This window comes from Somniosus microcephalus, chromosome 10, assembly GCF_052327205.1.
Source record: "Somniosus microcephalus isolate GS21.2 chromosome 10, FLI_Smic_1.0, whole genome shotgun sequence".
NCBI classification, from domain to species: domain Eukaryota; kingdom Metazoa; phylum Chordata; class Chondrichthyes; order Squaliformes; family Somniosidae; genus Somniosus; species Somniosus microcephalus.
In genome coordinates this window covers 216495360-216515929 of record NC_140996.1, presented here as the reverse complement: position 1 = coordinate 216515929, position 20570 = coordinate 216495360, and the positions used below count along the sequence as shown (strand labels likewise).

General features: G+C 45.8%; 1 long non-coding RNA gene across 1 annotated transcript; it reads left to right on the top strand.

The window, feature by feature from the left end:
* Positions 1-3187: 3187 nt before the first annotated feature.
* On the top strand, positions 3188-20019 carry LOC147112095 (uncharacterized). The gene is made up of 3 exons (XR_015079863.1): positions 3188-3255; positions 14683-14761; positions 19326-20019. It is a non-coding gene; the product is annotated as an uncharacterized LOC147112095 (long non-coding RNA).
* Positions 20020-20570: the final 551 nt, after the last annotated feature.

Below are 20570 nucleotides of genomic sequence, written 5' to 3'. Positions count from 1 at the left end.
CGTGAAAGGCGCTATAGAAATGCAAGTCTTTTTTTTTTACTTCCTCTTTTTCTTTCTGTGTATCTGTGCTGGTGCCTTGTACCATTTTAGTGGATGTGTGATGATGGAGGGGAGGTTGTTCTGTTGCAATATGTGGTACTTGTACTCCAGGTGGCCCAGCTTTATCTCTGGACAGAAAATGGAGCATACCAAAGAGGATTTATTGATGTGTCCATACTGAACGCAAACGACCACAGGTTTTCCAACTGCGATTGGTCACAGGTTAAGATGTGGTATACCAACTCATATAATCAAGGAGCCATTTACCAGAGTCTCTGACAGTTATGCTCTTATCAGCCTCACCCTCCCCTACCACAGTTCCAACCCTGACCCTGATCAGAGTTTTCAGTTGCTGTTTTTTCTGGCTCGTCAGTTAAACACTACTTTTTCTTGTCTCCTTGACACCGTTAAACTGTTCTCTGAGTTCGGCGTTAAACTGGCTTATGATTTCCTCGTGGCCTGTTTACTGGAGTGTGGATTAGGAGTAAGGGGCAGGGAAGGGAATGCACCCTCATGATTAGTTTGAGATTTTCCAATCAGCATGTCTGGATTACTGGTAGTTTACAAAGATCAAGAAGCTCATTAGCTGCTTGCTAAGCCATGATGATTGAGGCTTAACGCCTTAATATACAGCCAGTGGTGAGTTAGATGTGGTCTATAGGCCTTGGCTCAGTGGTAGCACTCTCGCCTCTGAGTCAAAAGGTTGTGGGTTCATAGACAAACTCTAGAGACTTGAGCCCATAACCCAGACTGATACGTCAGTGCAATAATGAGGGAGTGATACACTAGCAGAGGATAAGGAGTTAAATTGAGCCTGTCTACCCAATCAGGTGGATGTAAACTATCTCAAGGTACTACACAAAGAAGAACAGTGGCGTTCTCCCAGTGTCTTGGCCAACATTTATCCCTCAACCAACTAAACCAGGATGGGCCGGATATTCCGATCCCTACGGGTGGGTACGCGCTGTGTACCCTTCCGTAGGGACATCAGAAATGCCAGTTTCAGGCATGCACTGCGCCTGTGCTGGAAACCGGCATTTCCGATCTGTCAAGGAAGCTCTCGACAGATCCTCCGGCTGCCCGGGAGAAGGGCCTCTGCGGGGGTGAAGAGTTCTGTTTTTTGGAGACCCTCCGCCCACAGAAAACACTTACAATTCTTGCGCCTGGTAAAAGCAGGTGTAAGGCCTGCTTTTACCAGGGTAAGAGTTGGAAAAAAAACTTTAAAATTTTTTTTTTCCACTGATTTATCATTTAAAAATACTTTAAAGAAAGGTAAGTTATTTTTAGCTCTGTTAAAAACTTTAATTATTTTTTCAAAAATTTAAATTTTTGTTTAAAATAGTTAATTTATGTAATTTCAAGTCATTTTAAAAATGTGATTTAAAAAAAAAATGTATTTGAAGTTTTACTATGTTTTGGGGGTGATCTCCATTCATATATTTGACAAGTCTTCCTGTGGCCAATGGGAGTCGGGGATTTGGGTCAGGTGACCAATGGGAGTTGGGATTTGGGTCAGATGACCAATGGGAGTTGGGATTTGCTGGAATTGATTTAAAAGAAACAATTTTAAATAAAACAAAAGTTCAAGAAGTTTGTTAAAAACGGTTTGGAAGGAAATTCGGGGATTCTTAATCAACCATGAAGGACATCACCTTCCAGCTTGCTGTTTTCTTCATACGATGTCCACATTCTAGCAGAGGTCAACTAGTCCTGGGACTCAGTGAAGTAACTACTAACACTACTAACAATAACCAGCCCCAGGACAGTGACAGCGTAACACAGAGAATTCGACCCAACACAATCGTCGCTAAGCAAAAGGAAAAATATCTGTCATATTGGGCAGAAACAACAAAAACCCAAAGCAAACTCAATTGCTACTTGGCCCTAAACAGACAATACAACATGGCTGATTACCTGACCATGGTAAAGGGTAGCAAGCTGAGAAAAACCTTGACAATGTACAGACTTAGTGAACATAGCCTGGCGATCGAAAAAGGTAGACACAGGCAGACCCGGCTACCAAGAGAGGACAGGATATGCTCTCACTGCAGTCAGGGAGTGGTGGAGACAGAGATGCACTTCCTCACAGCTTGTAGAAAATATCAGGGCATCAGGGAGAATTTCTACCCAAAATTCACAAAAATATGCCCGGAATTCAGAAATTTGAATGACGACCAAAAACTCCCATACCTACTAGGGGAAGAGAGAAATTGTGTAACCTTAGCGGCACACTATGTCACAGCTTGCCATAAACAGAGGGACAACCACTAAATATAAGAAAAGAGTATATACAAATTATATGAATGTATATTTATGTATGTTTATACACTGTATGGATAGATCTGTATTTTTGTGAACAAACATGAATGTTTTTCGATGCTTTGGCAACATAAGATGTAACTTGTCATGCCAATAAAGCAATTTGAATTGAATTGAATTGAATTAATGGCTGAAGTTTCATCTTCTTAGCCTAAAGGCGCGGGGAGAAGTGAAGCTCTCCAGCTTATCATCTTGGCCTGGTCTGTGCGCATCAGTTTTACGCTGGGGTAGTGCCTTGATCCTCTGTGGCAATTGGGGAGGCAACAATTGCTTTTTTTTTGGGTGGGGGGCCGGAGGTGATGAGGCAAACTGTTGTAAAATCTAAAGCGGCCACAAAAAAGGGTGTGTGCACCATCTGCGGTTCATAGTGCCTGGGAACTTAAGGGAGCTCATTCTGGGTTGGTAGCAAGAAACTTCCTGTTATAGAACAAGAGCATCGTTGCAAAACATATGCCTCGTTATTCGTTACAGAGAAGCTAACTTCAAGTTAGCACAAAATCTGCCCAGAAAATTTGGAATGAAGGCGTATTTCCTTCATAGTGGTTATGCGTTTGTACAATTTTTCAACAATTGTATCTTATCTACAATTTTTTTTAAGTGAGCGGTTGTGAAAGGAACTAAGAATTTAAAAAGTGCGCATTTGTGAAATGGAATAAGAATAAATGACACAAAGTGTAGTTTTTTTGGTTAAAATTGCTGGTTTTCAATGTGCATGTGGGAATTATCGAGCGTTCTTGTCCTTTTTTTTGATCTGAGAATCAGTTGATAAGGCAAGCAGACGCTTCCTTGTGAAGCGTCATTTCCTGACAGGTACATGATGTAGTTCTCGGGAGGATCAGGCAACGATGCAGAGATGCTGTGGTTCTGCTGCGTGCTGGCCAACCTCGCACTTGCCAGGTGAGTCCTTCGAGCACTTTACTATCTGGCAGTATGTTATGTAGGCAAAGCTTTCGGTGTCCATGTACTTACTTACTTGTGTGGTGCACAGACAGACACAACCTGGATCTCAGCGCTTCCAAGTTTCTCATTAACAGCGATCCAGTCACTTTTCTACAATGTGCACTTGAAGAGACAGCACATCTCCGAAAGTGTGTTGCGCCTTCTTTCAGAAAAAAAACACTAAACTTACGCCTTGTGCGATTTGTTCATGATTTTTTTTACAAATTTAGTGATTGAAATAGTTGCGTGAATTCCTGTTTAGATCGCCACTTGATAACACAACGCGTTGGGGAGGGAGGAGGACGAAATGTGGTGTCTAGTAACATGTCGTTAACAGCCTGTGGTCGAGAAGCAGCTTTTTTTTTAAAAGTTTTTTTCCGGTGGAGTGAAAGTTATACGGGAAGCACCAACCACCTAGCAAGAGTGTTGAACCTGTGGAATTCTCTACCACAGAGGGCGGTGGAGGCCAATTCATTAAATATATTCAAGAAGGAGTTGGATATATTTCTTAAGGCTAAAGGGGTCAAGGGATATGGGGAGAAGGCAGGGACAGGGTACTGAATTTGGATGATCAGCCAGGATCGCATTGAATGGCGGAGCAGGCTCAAGGGGCCGAATGGCCTACTCCTGCTCCTATCTTCTATGTTTCTATGTTTCTCCAGCATAGAATGGACTTTGCTGGTGGATGAACGAAGAGAGTCCAACTCAGCATTAGTTATTACACACCAAGCTGGCAAGTGTCATATTAATAGAGCTTACATATTATAATATTAATGGCTATTTTATAGACTTCAGTTTTCTGTCGTGTATAAGTGTCAAGGCTGCTAGGTAGATACCATTTGAATGTGCCTGGCTTTGCAGCCAAGATGTTCGTTGCTCCTGATGTATGCTGATTCTTCGTGCGGGGCTGGGGGAGGGGGGCGGTAGTGCGGATAAAAGCAAAATACTGCAGATGCTGGAAATCTGAAATAAAAACAGAAAATGCTGGAAATACTCAGCAGCTCGGGCAGCATCTGTGGCGAGAGAAACAGAGTTAACGTTTCAGGTCAATGACCCTGCGTCAGAACTGGAAAAAGCTGGAGATGGAACAGGTTTTTAAGCAAGTGTAGGGGCAGGGAAAGGGGGGAGGGGAGGAAAGAACAAAAGGGAAGGTCTGTGATAGGACGGAAGGCAGGAGAGTTAAGAGACAAAAGGGATGATGGTGCGAGGCAAAAGGAGATGGTAATGGGACAAGTTAAGAAACAAAAGATGGCTCTAGATGAAGTGTAAATGGCAATGGCAGAATGATTGACAGCTGCCATGTGAGAGAGAGAGAAAAAAGATAGGGGCAGAGGTTATGGTCTGAAATTGTTGAACTCGATGTTGAGTCCAGAGGGCTATAAAGTGCCTAATCGAAAGATGAGGTGCTGTTCCTCGAGCTTACGTTGAGCTTCATTGGAACAGTGTGAGAGGCCGAGGTCAGAGTGGTCTGAGTGGGAATGGAGCGGAGAATTAAAGTGACAGATGACTGGAAGCTTGGGGTCAGATTCTATCCTCCGCCACCGACGCACGGTGACTTTTCTTCCCACTTAGCCATTTGCATCACTTTTCTTTAGCAAAGCATTTCTGTGGCAGAAACGTGCAGCTCCACCCCCCCCCCCACCTCGCGTTCCACCTCCCCACTGCAACGAGGAAGAGAAAGGGAAGTCACCACATTGTGATCCGCGGCCACCAACCCACGTCCTAAAACTCCCGTCACAGACAGTGCTGGACTGTCAGCCTGACCAGATTCGATTTTGGTTTAGCCCGGGTGGCTGCGAGTTTAAGAAGGGTGCGCCTAACAAGTGGGCACCTAATGGGCTCTATGCCAGCCATGGCTCGGCGGATAGCCCGCTCGCTTCTGAGTCCGAAGACTGGGACCTGAGCACAAAATCTAGGCTGACACTCCAGTGCAGTGCAAAGGGAATGGAGCACTGTCGCAGGGTGCCGTCTTTCGGACGAGACGTTAAACCGAGGCTCCGATTTCCCTCTCGGGTGAGCGTAAAAGTTCCCATGCCGCTATTTCGAAGAAGAGCAGGGAAGTTATCCCCAGTGTCCTGGCCAATATCAACCAGTATCACTAAAAAGCAGATTATCTGGTCATTATCTCATTGCTGTTTGTGGGATCTTGCTGTGCGCAAATTGGCTCCCGCGATTACAACAGTGACTACACTTCAAACAAAAAAAGTGCTTCATTGGCTGTAAAGCACTTTGAGATGTCCTGAGCTCATGAAAGGCGCTATATAAATGCAAGTCTTTCAGTTTATATTTCTTGCTGGGTTAGAGTTTAGGAAAAGCTGATAGCCCTATTGCACCTCGCTTAAAGTGTGGCCACTCTTTCAAGTGACAGTGACAGCCAGCGAGCTACTCAAGCAAAGAGGAGCCGGCGACTCAGCTGTGCCCAAACGCGGTCTCCACCCGTCTCCGTACCCGCACTGTGTCCACCAGGGGTAGGGGGGCACTGGATCGGGAATCCCAGCTGGCATTGTCCTCTTCCCTATCCCAGCCCTGAGCAGCTGAGGCAGATTACAGCATACCGGTAGCTGCCCCGATTCTGCAATGGTGTGGAGATGCCGGAGTTGGACTGGGATGGACAAATGTAAGAAGTCACACAACACCAGGTTATAGTCCAACAGCTTTATTTGAAATCACAAGCTTTCGGAGCGCTGCTCCTTCGTCAGGTGAAGTGGAGAAATGCATAAAGACACCGTTTATATAGTCAGAGAATAATGTCAGATGTTTACAGGTAATCTTGCCAACTGCCATTTATCACACCTCGGCAGAGAGATAATCACAGCAATCAAAGGTGTGAATGGTGTCCAAACAGGTCAGTCAGGATACAGCCCACCTGTATCACGACCCGGAATCATGTGTTTTTTTTTTGCATCAGTGGGATAGCAATTTGCAGCTTGCTGCCACCATCTGTTTTTTTGGTTGGCGGCGATTGGAAACGTGTTGTTTATCTGCACTTGTGCGTGGGCGGGCTCAGGTATCTCTACGCCTTTTTTTAGTTGTGGCCCAGCAGGTGCATTGTGGGTTTTTGCAGCTGGCACTTGCAAGAGGATGGTAGCAGCGACTGATGATGCCGCTGACACGAGCCATGTGTGGCCCCATGGGGATGTCTCTTTTGGAAAGTTCTCGATCGCTGCCTGGTCACTGGGCGTCGGCAACTGAACGGAAGCTGTTTCCACAATGGGTGCAGTCTCGCACCCTGTAGCTGCATTGCCAGTTGGTGTCTGCAGGGCTTCTGCGCCAGTCAGCCACCCACCCTCTTGGATGGGCATTAGTGCAAAGGGCAAGAGAGGAAAAAATAACATTTTATAATATTCAACATTTTATTTCCAAACTCTTTTTTTTGAAAAAAACGACGGCCCAGAAATTGCTGGGAATATAACAGCGAGTTTAACGCGCCAGGCTTTATTAGCGCGAAACCTCTCAGCATCCACCCTTATAAAATATAAATGAAGGACTGCACATTGGAAATTTAAAAACAACCTGCTTTTGCTTTTCCTGTGTGACAGGATGATGCATAATGAGAATGGGAAAGATACAGGGTCATAGAGTCATAATGGCACAGAAGGAGGCCATTCGGCAGATCGAGTCCGTGCCGGCTCTCTGTAGAGCTCTGTAGGAGTCAATTTTCTACCTGTTGGCTGGCCGTAATATTGAGGATGAGGGTTGGCCGCCCATTATAGAAACTGCCCAACATTCATCTCCATTCAAATCATTGGAAATGAAGATCCGAATGGGGGTCAACTTTGAGTGGCCGTCGCCTGGCATTCACGGGGCGGTACTGGCCTCAAAATGGATCCGGTTGCCTTACCGCCCTGTTAACTCCGGCCAGCTCCATTTTGACACGGGCCTACCGCCGGGTGTCCAAAGCGGCTGCCTGTTTCAGGCGATAGTCCCCTTTTAATATGGAAACTGGGATTCCTATGAGGTAAATAGGACGCGGAGGCTGCGCAGTGCGGGCTCCGACCAGTTCTGCAAGCGCTGGAATGGAAGAGGCCCAGCTAAAGCCAAGTGGTGAATTATTTTTGTGGGCCCCGGAGAAACAGGTGTGCGTTGGGGAGGAACATTGAGGCAGTAAAATAGAATATCTAAACTAGCTCGGTGTGGAGAGAGGGAGGAGGAAACTGCATCTCAGACAAGACAGATTGTCGGGTAGAAGGCAGTCAACTGGTACATATACCCAGGGAGACACAGATGAACCAGAGGCGGGTGGACACTAGTGTATGTGAAAGGTTGTAAATCTATCATAAGATGTGTATGCTTGGATGCTAGAAGCATTAGGAATTAGAAGTCAGAACTGGAATGATACAGCACAGAAGGAGGCCATTCGGCCCATCGTGCCTGTGCTAGCTCTATGAAAGGGCTCTCCAATTAGTCCCACTCCCCCTGCTCTTCCCCCATCGCCCTGCAAATTTTTCCTTTTCAAGTATATATCCAAATCCCTATTGAAAGTTTCTTTTGAATCTGCTTCTACCACCCATTTAGGCAGTGCATTCCAAATCACAACTTGCATGAAAAAACTTCTCATCTCCCCTCCGGTTCTTTTGTCAATTCCCTTAAATCTGTGCCTCTGGGTTGGTAACAGACCAGTGGAAACAGATTCTCCCTATCTACTCTATCAAAACCCTTCATGACTTTGAGCACCTCTATCAAATCGCCCCTTAACCTTCTCTGCTCTAAGGAGAACAATCCCAGCTTCTTCAGTCTCTCAACCGGTGTCTGTTTTGGCAGTAAGGAATGAAAATGGGGTGGGATTTTCAGAAACATGGCTAAATCCAGAGGAATGAAATTAATATAACATTCAGGGGTGCAGAAACTTGTTAAAAGGATGATCAGAGGGGACAAAAAGAGACCAAGAAAAATGTATAGCTTTAGACTCAGAATATGCAAATGAGAAAGTCCTTTAGTATTTCAATCGTAGGAGGACAATAAGTGAAGTATTCAACAACAACTTGCATTTATATAGCGCCTTTAACATAGCAAAACATTCTAAAGCACTTCACAGGAGCGTTATAAAACAGAATTTGACACCAAGCCACATAAGGAGATATTAGGGCAGGTGACAAAAAGCTTGGTCAAAGAGGTAGGTTTTAACGAGCATCTTAAAGGAGGAAAGAGAGGTAGAGAGGTTTAGGGAGGGAATTCCAGAGCTTAGGGCCTAGGCAGCTGAAGACATGTAAGAATTAGAAGCAGGAGTAGGCTATACTTTGACCTCAACTCCACTCTCCTGCCTAATCCCCATATCCCTTAATTTCCCTAGTGTACAAAAATCTATTTATCTCAGCCTCGAATATACTCAATGATTCAGCATCCACAGCCTTCTGGGGCAGAGAATTCCAAAGATTCACCACCCTCTGAATGAAGAAATTCCCCCTCATCTCAGTCTTAAATGGCCGACCCCGTATCCTGGGACTATGCCCCCTAGTTCTTGACTCTCCAGCCAGGGGAAACAACCTCTCGGCCTCAATCCCCCTCAGAATCTTGTATGTTTCAATGTGATCACCTCTCATTCTTCTAAACCCCAGAGAGCATAGGCTCAATCTACTCAACCTACTCTACTTCCACCCCCCTCACTGAAGCTTCCTCTCCCAGCTACACATTTAATGACACCAAATCTCATCTTGGCCTCTCCCCCTACTCACCTGCCACAGTCTGTTCCTTCATGCACCTTAGCCTCTTCCATCCCTTCTGCCTCTCACTTAAAATAATTGCCATTTACCATCCTCCCAAGGACAACGTTGACCTCGTTACTAAGATCCTCTTCCATAGCCTCTACACTCAGTGTCTCATCATCAACCTACACAAAACCTCCCCCCAGCCCCTCTCCTCTGATTTCTCGGCCCTTCTGTCCTAACTAAATCTCACTCTTCACGTAAACTTTTCCACCCAAACCGAGGAGTCACCCTCTCAACCTTGTCCTCTTACTTGGCCTCTCCATTTCTGAAGTCTTGATCATTGATAAGGCTATCCCTGACCACCACTACTTTCCCTTACCACCTATATCCTGCTACCTTCCTCCAACTTCAGTAGCCTTACCTTCCAGACTGGAGAAGAATCTCCTCCAGCTCCCTCACAAACTCATTCTCAAACTACCAACTCCATCCCCTCTGGCCTTCCACACATCGTTACACCTCTGGCATTGTTGACTTGTTCAACTGTTTCCTCGCCTCTGCCATCACTACTTCTGTTCTCACTAAATCACTCACCATCTCCACCGCTGCCATCCCTCTGATACAGTTCCCATCTTCCCTCCCTTAAACCCAAGGGCCACAAACTCCTGTGCACCTTGTACACGACTGCTCCAGTTATTCATTGCTAGAGCCTGTTAAGCACTAACATGCCTACTTCTCCTTATCTAAATCCTTCCACTACTCCTGAAAAATGAAGGCATGATTGCTTCTCTCTAGGGTGACCCACCTTCTCAAACCCCTTTTCCCTTGCACCTCCAAGCTCACCTTCGACACGAAATGATGAGAGCGCACAGATCCCTTTGTTTCTGAGATTGAGACCCCCTGTGCAGCTGTCTCTTGCAGTGCCCCTTCCTCTCCCCCTGCCTCTACCCATTCCCAGTCCCCCTTCCTCTCCCCCTGCCTCTACCCATTCCCAGTCCCCCCACTCATCCAACCCTATCCAGTCTGTTACTGATGATACCACTCTACTTTCAACTTCCTTCAGACTGCCTGTCAGCCTGGCTCAGTGGTAGCACTGTTTCCACTGTCAGGAGGGTCGGTCACCAGAAGGCACAGATTTCAGATAATTGGCAAAAGAACCAGAGGGCAGATGAGGAGACTTTTTTTTTTACACGATGAGTTGTTATGATCTGGAGTGCGCTGCCTGAAAGGGTGGTGGAAGCAGATTCAATAGTAACATTCAAAAGGGAATTGGATAAATACTTGAAAAGCAATAATTTTCAGGGCTATAGGGAACGAGCAAGGGGAGTGGGACTAATCGTATAGCTCTACCAAAAAGCTTGCAGAGGCACGATGGGCCAAATGGCCTCCTTCTGTGCTGTATGATTCTATGAAGGTTTTGTGTGTTCGGTATTTCTCTTAGTGCGTGTTCATGTTTTTTTCTAAAATTATTAACCGGAGGAAATTTTGATGTAACGTGTTTACCTTGTCACTACAGAGAGCGAGCAGAGGAACTTGTATCTCTCTGTGACGGCCTCAGGTAGAAAGCTTTTTCGTATTGGCCCAATTGGAAAAGTGCCAGGGGTTCAATCCATACTCAGCGTCATCTTTTGTTCAGTTACACCAATGAAACTCTTGGGGAAGAAGTTTTAACCATCTAGACAGTCCCTTCACCACGAAGTGTCAAGTCTGCATTATCAACATGACTCCCCACCGCCACACAATCAATAACCAGAGTGAAAAATTTCCAGTTTTTACATCAGTCATTTCATTTCCAGTTAAAAGCAGCTTCTTTGAATATCCTGTAAATGTGCCCTGTGACAGTGACAAGGCAAGATTTAACGCACACAAAGGCAGTCGCACATCAGAGACTTTTGTTTTCTGTGACAGAAGGGCAGAGCCTCCATGACACACTCAGGAAAGCAAAAAAGGGTCCGATTTTAACTTGTACTGACTGGCGTTGAGGGGCGGTAACAACGCCGAGGTGCGGTCGGTAGCCTTACTGCCCCAGTGACGCCAACGATGCGACCGCCGCCATTTTGAAAGGGGCCTACCACTGGGAGCCCAAAGCGCCTGCCTGTTTCAGGCGGTGGAACCATTTCAATATGCAAATCAGGTGTCCTGGGAGGACCCCAAGCCGCCATTTGTGGTTGGACCTAGTCGGAATGTGGACCGTGCGCACTCCAGATCGTTTCCACGGGCGACAGAGGAGTAAGCGTCCGGCCGAGGCATGTCTGGTATTATTTCTGTGGGTCCAGGAGCAGCAACAGTGACTTTAATAGAAAGGACTTTCAGTTGGGGTGTGTAATGGGTGGCTAATGCGATATTGCCCGTTTCACAAAGGTAAAATAAGCCCCCCACCCCCCCTCCCGGTAAGTAGATATATTCAAGTACATTAATTTATCCTGGTTCAGTTGGGCCAAGGAAACAAAGGCACCCGGCCTAGCTTGAAGTCCTATTGGACGCAAGTCTCCTTTCTGCTGTCTATTAAGAACCTATGTAAAATAAATTTGGAGAATTTCAAACCAGTTACTAATGGGCATGGAGGGAAATATTGGGCAGGACATTAAAAATAGCAACATTCATTTTCATCAAGGGATCCTTTCTTTCTTCCCTAGAAGTGTGCCGCCCATTTTCTTTTTTGTTTTGCTCTGAAAGCATCAAAATTGGACATAAACATTTCAAATCAGATGGCTTATCACCGAACAGTCAGCGCTGCCGAAATACAAGGAGGCAGGAATCAAGCGGTGGAAGAGAGCAGCTTGTCTGAACATTGTTGTAAGCTCTTCAAATTGCAGCGTGTGTCTTCAATTACTTTCAATTAGACAGAGTGATGTCCACATTACAAACAGTGGCTACACAGCAAAAGTACTTCATTGACTGTAAAGCGCTTTGGGACATCCTAAGGTCATGAAAGGCCCCATCTAAAACTTGGCTGCCCGTGTCCTAACTCGCGCCAAGTCCCGTTCGCCCATCGCCCCTGGGCTCGCTGACCTACACTGGCTCCCGGCTAAGCAACGCCTCAATTTTTAAATTCTCATCGTTCCACCAGCCCCGCAACTCTCCGAGAACTCTGCGCTCCTCCAATTCTGGCTTCTCGAGCATCCCTGATTATAATCGCTCCACCATTGGCGGCTGTGCCTTCAGTTGCTGAGGCCCTAAGCTCTGGATTCCCTGCCTAAACCTCTCCGCTTCTCCACCTCTCTCTCTTCCTTTAAGATGCTCCTTAAAACCTACCTCTTTGACCAAGCTTTTGGTCATCTGTCCTGGTATCTCCTTATGTGGCTCGGTGTCAAATTTTGTTTGCTAACACTCCTGTGAAGCGCCTTGGGACGTTTTACTACAGCAAAGGCGCTATATAAATGCAAGTTGTTGTTGTGTAATGTAAGTCTTTCTTTCTAGACAGGGGCCTAGAAATTCGACAGGTCAGTGCCCATTCTTCGGGGGCTAAATGGTCCCCTAAGCCTTGAACATGACGGGCAGGAAGCGGAAGTGCGCCGCCCGCCATATTGGTAAAAGCCAAAAAATTGGCGCGCGGTGCCCACATCTGAAACAGGCGATAGGCTCTTTGCGTATGTAAGTAAAGGGGCATAAGGCCTGATTGAGGGCCCCGCTGTAAGATTGGTTTGCCCTGAGGCAGCCAGCCAGGAAAACCAGGCCACGTGTTTAAGAAACCACTCAAATTTCACTGCCGTTTGACTGAACCACAATATTAGTTTTACATCTAGCCCCATATTTTTAACTGTCGTTTTAACCAATCAAAAATATAGAAGCCTGGAAATTCCTGTTGCCAACGTTATCACTGGAACATTTAATGAGGTCGTATCACGTTCCTCTCTCCCTGTTTTAAAGTCTCCATGAAAATAGTGGAGAGAGAATCTGGATACAAACCTTTAAACCGCTTACGTGACGATATCAGTGGCAGTCGCTTCTAGCCTATAGCCTTTTTTATTTCTTTATTATTTTTATATTTCCTTGCCTCCAGAATGTTACCACAACCTCAGGGTGTTATGTAACATTTCGCTGAGTGCAGTGTGCCTGAGAAATATTGGGCAATTTTGTTAGCATTTTTGAAACCAAAATGCTGAGATGGAGATATCCCTCACGCTTCATAATTGTGCTCTTCGAGGGCCTGTTTTGTCTTTATATAAGGCAGGAGCTCATTGAAATCTGTAATTACACAGTTAAAGGGGCAAGGCCAGCCTTGGCGAAGGAATGATGGCCTCCAATTGCATCGCCCCTGACAAACTCCGCTTCTTAACTTTTTATTGTATTTACATTCCGCTGCAGGAAGTTGCTGGACTGATGAAAGAGAGCGGGAACTATTTACTTTCAGGGCAATTGCTTCACTGCCACCTTATGTTTTTGGAGAATATCCCTCTCTGCATACAGTCCGTGCACATAAGAGACCCTGGGCCTGACATTCCTGGGTATGGGAGTGGGCCGGAAAAGAACATTTCCTCCCATGGGTGGAGCTGGGGACCAGGAATTTGGGGCACAACCCGATTCTTCCGGGATTCCGTCTGCCTCAGCTGAAGTGCCCCTTTAAATTCTAGTGGGGGGGGAGAGAGGGGGTCGTTATGGCGAATCATCTGCCTGCACCCTCCCCCCCACCCCCCCATGTCAAGGGGGGCATGTCTGATAGAGTCCCATGCTACCACAGCAAATTCTGCCCATTCTGCCCTTGTAAGGCCTCAGAGGAACTCAAACCAACTGAGAGCTGACATGAATCCCACTGAGGTCCTTATAAAACCCCAAACCTTCATGAAGGCAAGGCACTCGATTCCAGAGAGGATTGATTACCTTCCTCAAAAGGTCTGCTTTCTCCTCTGTGAGCGGAAGAGGTAGAAAAGATGATTCTCGTTGGGGATCCTATCTGCCATTTGCGTGGCATTGCGTCACTCTGTCATTCTTACTGATGGTTCAAGGGTGGGCACTTCCCCCAACCACACAGATGACCCTGTCCCCGCAATTTGGGTCTGTGTTGTTGGGCATGAGTGGAGCGGGGTTCCACTCCACTGCACTTGTGTGGGCAGAGTGGGACTCCAGCAATATCAGGGTCATTGCAGTTCCGTGGAACGAACGCAGTGCAAGGGGATTCCCATTGCCCAACTTCGTGGATAATGGGATTACTTTGGAATGAGCTAACTTTGAAGTGCACGTTGAAAGGTTAGTGCAAGAGTGAATATGATCGCTCCTGATGTTTAAACTGCACTAAAGGATTAATGTCGAAAAATAATTATGTGGCACCTTATCGTGCTCCTCCAACATCTCAAAAGTATTTCATATACATTGAAGACCAGTGACCATTGTAGGAAAACACGGCAGCCATTTGCACACAGCAAAATCCAACAAACAGCAGTCGTAGATTGGCTGAGGGAGGAATGTCAGCAATGGAGGAATTCCCTGTGGCAGGAGAGTGCACACAACTCCTATTCTTGCTGGACTGCAGTTCCTACTCTTCAATACACTAGATCCTAGTTACACTGTACTCTCTTTTGGCAACTTCCTGACTTTCATTTCCAGTGGACAGGGACACTTAAAATAGACCCCTAGGACTACAAGTACGTGAAAACCTCTCACGCTTTGCTGAAGAACCTTGTTAACTCATATATTGGAAAGACCCGGGGTATTTTTGTGAGACAACGTGTTTAAGCAGTTTCAATGTAAAATAGAGGAAACTGGCTAGAGATTTTGATAGTTTGTTTTGTTTCTGATATGTCAGTCCAAATGATGGTAGATCTTACCCGATGTCAGTTAAATGTGCCTATGAAGTTCATGGAGCAGCGTCCCCAGTTCTAAAGGTAAGAACATTCACCTTTTCAACTTATATCCCACAGTGTCAGCTGTGGTGCAGTGGATAGCATGCTCACCTCTGAGTTAGAACTAGTTGTGGGTTCAAGTCCCACGCACAGAGGCTTCAGCACAAAAATCTAGGCTGACACTCCAGCGCAGTACAGGGGGAGCGCTTCACTGTCAGAATGGTGCCGTCTTTCGGATGAGACGTTAAACCGAGGCCCCGTCTGCTCTCTCAGGTGGATGTAAAAGATCCTATGGGTCTATTTTGAAGAAGAGCAGGGGGAGTTCTTCCCAGTGCCCTGGCCAATATTTATCCCTCATCCAACATCACTAAAACCGATTATCTGGTCATTATCACCTTGCTGTTTGTGGGAGCTTGCTGTGTGCAAATTGTCTGCTGTGTTTCCTACATTACAACAGTGACTGCACTTCAAAAAGTACTTCATTGGCTGTAAAGTGCTTTGGGACGTCCTGTGGTCGTGAAAGGTGCTATAGAAATGCAAGACTTTCTTTCTTTCTTTCTAAAATCCTCATTACAGTTGAAGCCACTCTACAAGGAGCTTAGGAAATGGGCTAAACTGGGGACAAGCCAAACTTTAAATCACGAGTTCTTTTTAGTCATTGTTAACCTCAACATTAAAATTAGTGTTACATTGGCGCGCTCTATGGTATTGTTAAACCATATTTCTTACCATAGACCCTAGTTCCTTAGATAGCTTGCATGCAAATCAGTAAGCTTTAATTAGGTTTCTGTATTAAACGAGGAAACAGAAAATAACGGATTTTTTTTTAGGTAAGAATCTAAACAGGATATGATACAGAGGCCAGGTTCAAATCTTAAACATGTCGGGTAGAAATTCATTTTGGCCCCTTTTTGAGCCCAGACCGAGTATTACTCAGGCAGTGCGCACCCTAACCAAGAGGCCCGAGGCCGGCCCGAACTTGGGCCATTATGCGTGAGCTGCCTGTTGCACCTCCATAGACAGCTTGTGCATTTGAACTTCATCTTATTGAATGACGGAGCAGGCTCGATGGGCCGAGTGGTCTACTCCAGCTCCTATTTCATATGGGCGTCACAAATGTTGGGCCACTTGCCTCCTTGGTGGTGGTCCGCAGGTAAGTCCCAGGAGAAGGCCTGACTCTTGTCCCACTCATCTCTGCCCAATTTCACAGAGGAGGCCTCCTACCTCTCTACTGCCAATGGGCCTGGGACTTCATCAGGGCTTGGAAAGAGGAAGTGGAGAAAATGGTGAGTAGTTAGCAGCTAGTGGAAATGAAAGAAAGAAAGGCTTCCATTTATATAGCACCTTTCGCGACCTCAGGTTATCCCAAAGTGCTTTACAGCCAACTGAGTACTTTTTGAAGTGTAGTCACTGTTGTAAAGTAGGAAACGCGGCAGCCAATTTGCGCACAGCAAGCTCCCACAAACAGCAAGCTCCCACAAACAACAATGTAATACTGATCAGATAATCTGTTTTTGTGATGTTGATTGAGGGATAAATATTGGCCAGGACACCGGGGAGAACTCCTCTGCTCTTCTTTGAAATATTGCCATGGGATTGTTCACATCCACCTCCGAGAGCAGAGGGGGCCTCGGTTTAATGTCTAATATGAAAGACGGCACCTCCGGAAGTGCAGCACTCCCTCAGCACTGCACTGGAGTGTCAGTCTTGGTTTTTGCACTCAATGGCACAAAAATAGTTTGCTCAATGAAGCACCATGCTATGATGTAGACTGAGTGAAGGGGATAGTTAAGTGATGAGAAATGGATGGTTATAGGGTCAAGCACCCTGTAGCACACTTCTCCCTGCTTCGTACTCTGCAGCAGCTCGGGCACTCTCTCTGCCCATGATAGCCACAGCAACCTCTTCAGCAGATAAGAACACATTAGGGGATGGAGTCCTCCTCCTGTGCGGCTCCTGTCTCTGGCATTGTGCACTGGTTTGTCCTGCAACTCCTGTTAGTGAGTGGCGTGCTGAAGACTTCTGAACACTTGCGCGTGACGGTAAAATAGTCTGTCTGGAAGCATCAGGTGTGTGCAGGAGGGGCCATTAATTGTGTGAGCAGTGGCAGAGTTTGGAAGTGGTAGCAGCGGGGGGGCCACTGAAGGATGTTGCAATGATTGGATGAGAGAAAAGTGAAGCGGGGTCAAGTTATTCAGTGGTGCTGTTACAGTAAAGTGGTACAGGGCTGTGCTGACAGTGACAAGACTGTGAACGGGATTCCTCGTAGCAGCTCGGGGTCAGGTCATTGAACTTCTTCATCCCTGGAATGAGAGGGTTGTCCTATGAGGAGAGATTGAGTAGATTGGACCTATACTCTCTGGAGTTTAGAAGAATGAGAGGTAAGATACTGACTTGGATAGAGAACTGGTTGGCAGACAGGAAGCAGAGTTGGAATAAACGGATCTTTTTCTGAGTGGCAGGCAGTGACTAGTGGGGTACCGCAGGGATCAGTGCTAGGACCCCAGTTATTCACAATATATATTAATGATCTAGACGAGGGAACTAGATGTAATATCTCCAAATTTGCAAATGACACAAAGCTGGGTGGGCGTGTGTGCTGTGCGGATGGTGCAGAGAAACTCCAGTATGATTTGGACAGGTTGGGTGATTGGGCAGATGCATGGCAGATGCAGTATAATGTGGATAAATGCGAGGTTATCCACTTTGGTGGCAAAAACAGGAAGGCAGATTATTATCTGAACGGCAATAGATTGGGAAAGGGGAAGTGCAACAAGACCTGGGTGTCCTTGTGAACCAGTCGCTGAAGGTAAGCATGCAGGTGCAGCAGGCGGTTAAGAAGGCAAATGGTATGTTGGCCTTCATAGCGAGAGGATTTGAGTACAGGAGCAAGGATGTCTTACTGCAGTTGTACAGGGCCTTGGTGAGACCACACCTTGAGTATTGTGTGCAGTTTTGGTCTTTTTATCTGAGGAAGGATGTTCTTGCCATGGAGGGAGTGCAGTGAAGATTCACCAGACTGATACCTGGGATGGCAGGAATGACGTATGAAGAGAGATTGGGTCGATTGGGCTTGTATTTGCTAGAGTTTAGAAGAATGAGAGGGGATCTCATTGAAACTTATAAAATTCTAACAGGACTAGACAGACTAGATGCAGGAAGGATGTTCCTGATGGCAGGGGAGTCCAGGACCAGGGGTTACAGTCTAAGGATAAGGGATACGCCATTTAGGACAGAGATGAGGAGGAATTTCTTCACCCAGAGAGTGGTGAACCTGTGGAATTCACAACCACAGAAGGCAGTTGAGGCCAATTCATTAAATATATTCAAGAAAGAGTTAGATATATTTCTTAAGGCTAAAGGGATCAAGGGATATGGGGAGAAAGCAGGGACAGGGTACTGAATTTGGATGATCAGCCATGATCTCATTAAATGGTGGAACAGGCTCGAGGGGCCGAATGGCCGACTCCTGCTCCTATCTTCTATGTTTCTATGTGATTGAAACATCTAAGATTCTGAAGGGGATTGACAGGGTAGATGCTGAGAGGTTGTTTCCCCTGGCTGGAGAGTCTAGAACCAGGGGGCATAGTCTCAGGATAAGGGGTTGGCCATTTAAGACTGAGATGAGGAAGAATTTCTTCACTCAGAGGGTTGTGAATCTTTGGAATTCTCTACCAGAAAGGGCTGTGAATGCTATATCATTGAGCATATTCAAGGCCGAGATATAGATTTTTGGACTCTGGGAGAATCAAGGGATATGGAGATCAGGCGGGAAAGTGGAGTTGAGGTCGAAGATCAGCCATGATCTTTTTGAATGGCGGAGCAGGCTCGAGAAGCCGCATGGCTGACTCCTGCTCCCAATTCTTATGTTGTTATGTTCTGCACTGCTTGTAGGCGTGAGGGGTTAAACCACGGGCATTTACACGTCTAGCCATCTCGGACCTTCTTCCCTGGCAGTATGGCCGGAAACCTTTCTCTCATCTGCTGGAAATAATATATTCTTCCTCCTCCTTATTTCCTCAACTAAGGCCTCCAGGGCATAATCGGAGAATCTGGGCACACTCCCAGTCGCAGCTTATGGGCAAATAGAAAGGAAAGTTGAAGACCAATTATCACAGTAGTATGGATAAAATAGAGACAAGAGAAGCTGCAATGGAAAGTGGAAGTTGATGGTGAAATAAAGAGGCCCTTTCAAGCGACAAGTGTTTACTTGTATTGTGCCCAGGAGTACCAGAGAGATGCCCACCCAGATTGGTGAATGGTATTTAAACACCACATGGCACCAGACTTCATAGACAGTGACGAATAGCTGTAATGAAATAAATAAATACTTGTCATAATAGGGGGCAATCAGCTTCTTGAAATGCAACATTTTGAAAATGAAAATGGTTTAATGTAAAAAAAAATGTGAAATTTCCCTGAGTGGCAGTAAGTGAGAGGGAAATTCCAAACCAAATGATGCAGAATAATGATCAATTCCTCTGTGGTTGATGGTGCTGGTTGAGGAAGAGTATTCGACCATATATGGATTCTTTATGATTACGTGAATACGTGGTTGGTACTTTAGTTCAACAACCCATCTGACACATTGTACCTCTGACAATAGATCACTGCCTAAACGCTGCCCTGGAATTTCCACCTGGATTATGTCCACGTCCAGCAGTGGGGTTCAAACCATCAGCTTGCTGACTTGGAGGTGATGTCGCTGGGAAGTGAACCCAATCAAACCGCTTTCCCATTCATATTTCAAAATAGAAGTGAGAAGGTCGGTAACTGTTATAAATCTCATCATCATCAAGAAACTACTCATGAAATAACGCTGGACGGCCAGCTGGTGGCGCCGTCCAAGGAGTATAAATACTTGGGCATGGGCCCAGCTTGCTCAGGGACATTTTGTAAGACAGGAACTAGTGAAGTACAACTAGACCTCCATGTTCTGAAACAAGTTGATTAAAGCCTTGCTTTATACTCAAACCAAGTGCGTAGTGAGTTTTATTACGTCAGTAACTATCTGGGTATATGTTTGTGTTTCCTGCTGTGATCAGTGACGAGCCAAAGTTTCACCTTTGAACTGTTACCTGCAGGCATCTTTGGGCCCATCAGAAATAATGGAGGAATAATATTGCTGAGGCTTTGCCAAGAAAATATCTCTATTAAGGAGAAATACAGAAAGTACTTGCATTTATATAGTACCTTATCACATCCTTAGGATGTTCCAAAGCACTTCACTTACTTGTCGTCACTCTTGAGATATGGACAAACGTGGCAGCTAATTTGGGTAGAGTAAGGCACCACAAACAGCAAATGAATTCATGATTAGATAATCTATTTTTGGTGGTGGTGGTTAAGGGAGGAATGTTGGCCAGGGCAATAACAACAACAACAATAACTAGTATTTATATGGCACCTTTTAATGTAATAAAACATCCCAAGGCACTTCACAGGAGTGTAATCAAAAAAAATTGACACCGAGCCACATAAGGAGATGCTAGGGCAGATGACCAAAAGCTTGGTCAAAGAGGTAGGTTTTAAGGAGCGTCTTAAAGGTGGAAAAAGAGGTGGAGAGGCGGAGAGGTTTAAGGAGGGAATTCCAGAGCTTAGGGCCTTGGTAGCTGAAGGCATGGCCACCAATGGTCGAGCATTTAAAATCAGGGATTTTCAAAAGGCCAGAATAGGCAGAGTGCAGAAGTCTAGGGGGATTATAGAGCTGGAGGAGGTTACACAGATAATAATGGGTGAGGCCATGGAGGGATTTGAAAACAAGGATGAGTATTTTAAAATCGAGGCGTTGCTTAACTGGGAGCCAATGTAGGTCAGCAAGCACAGGGGAGATGGGTGAGCGGGACTTGGT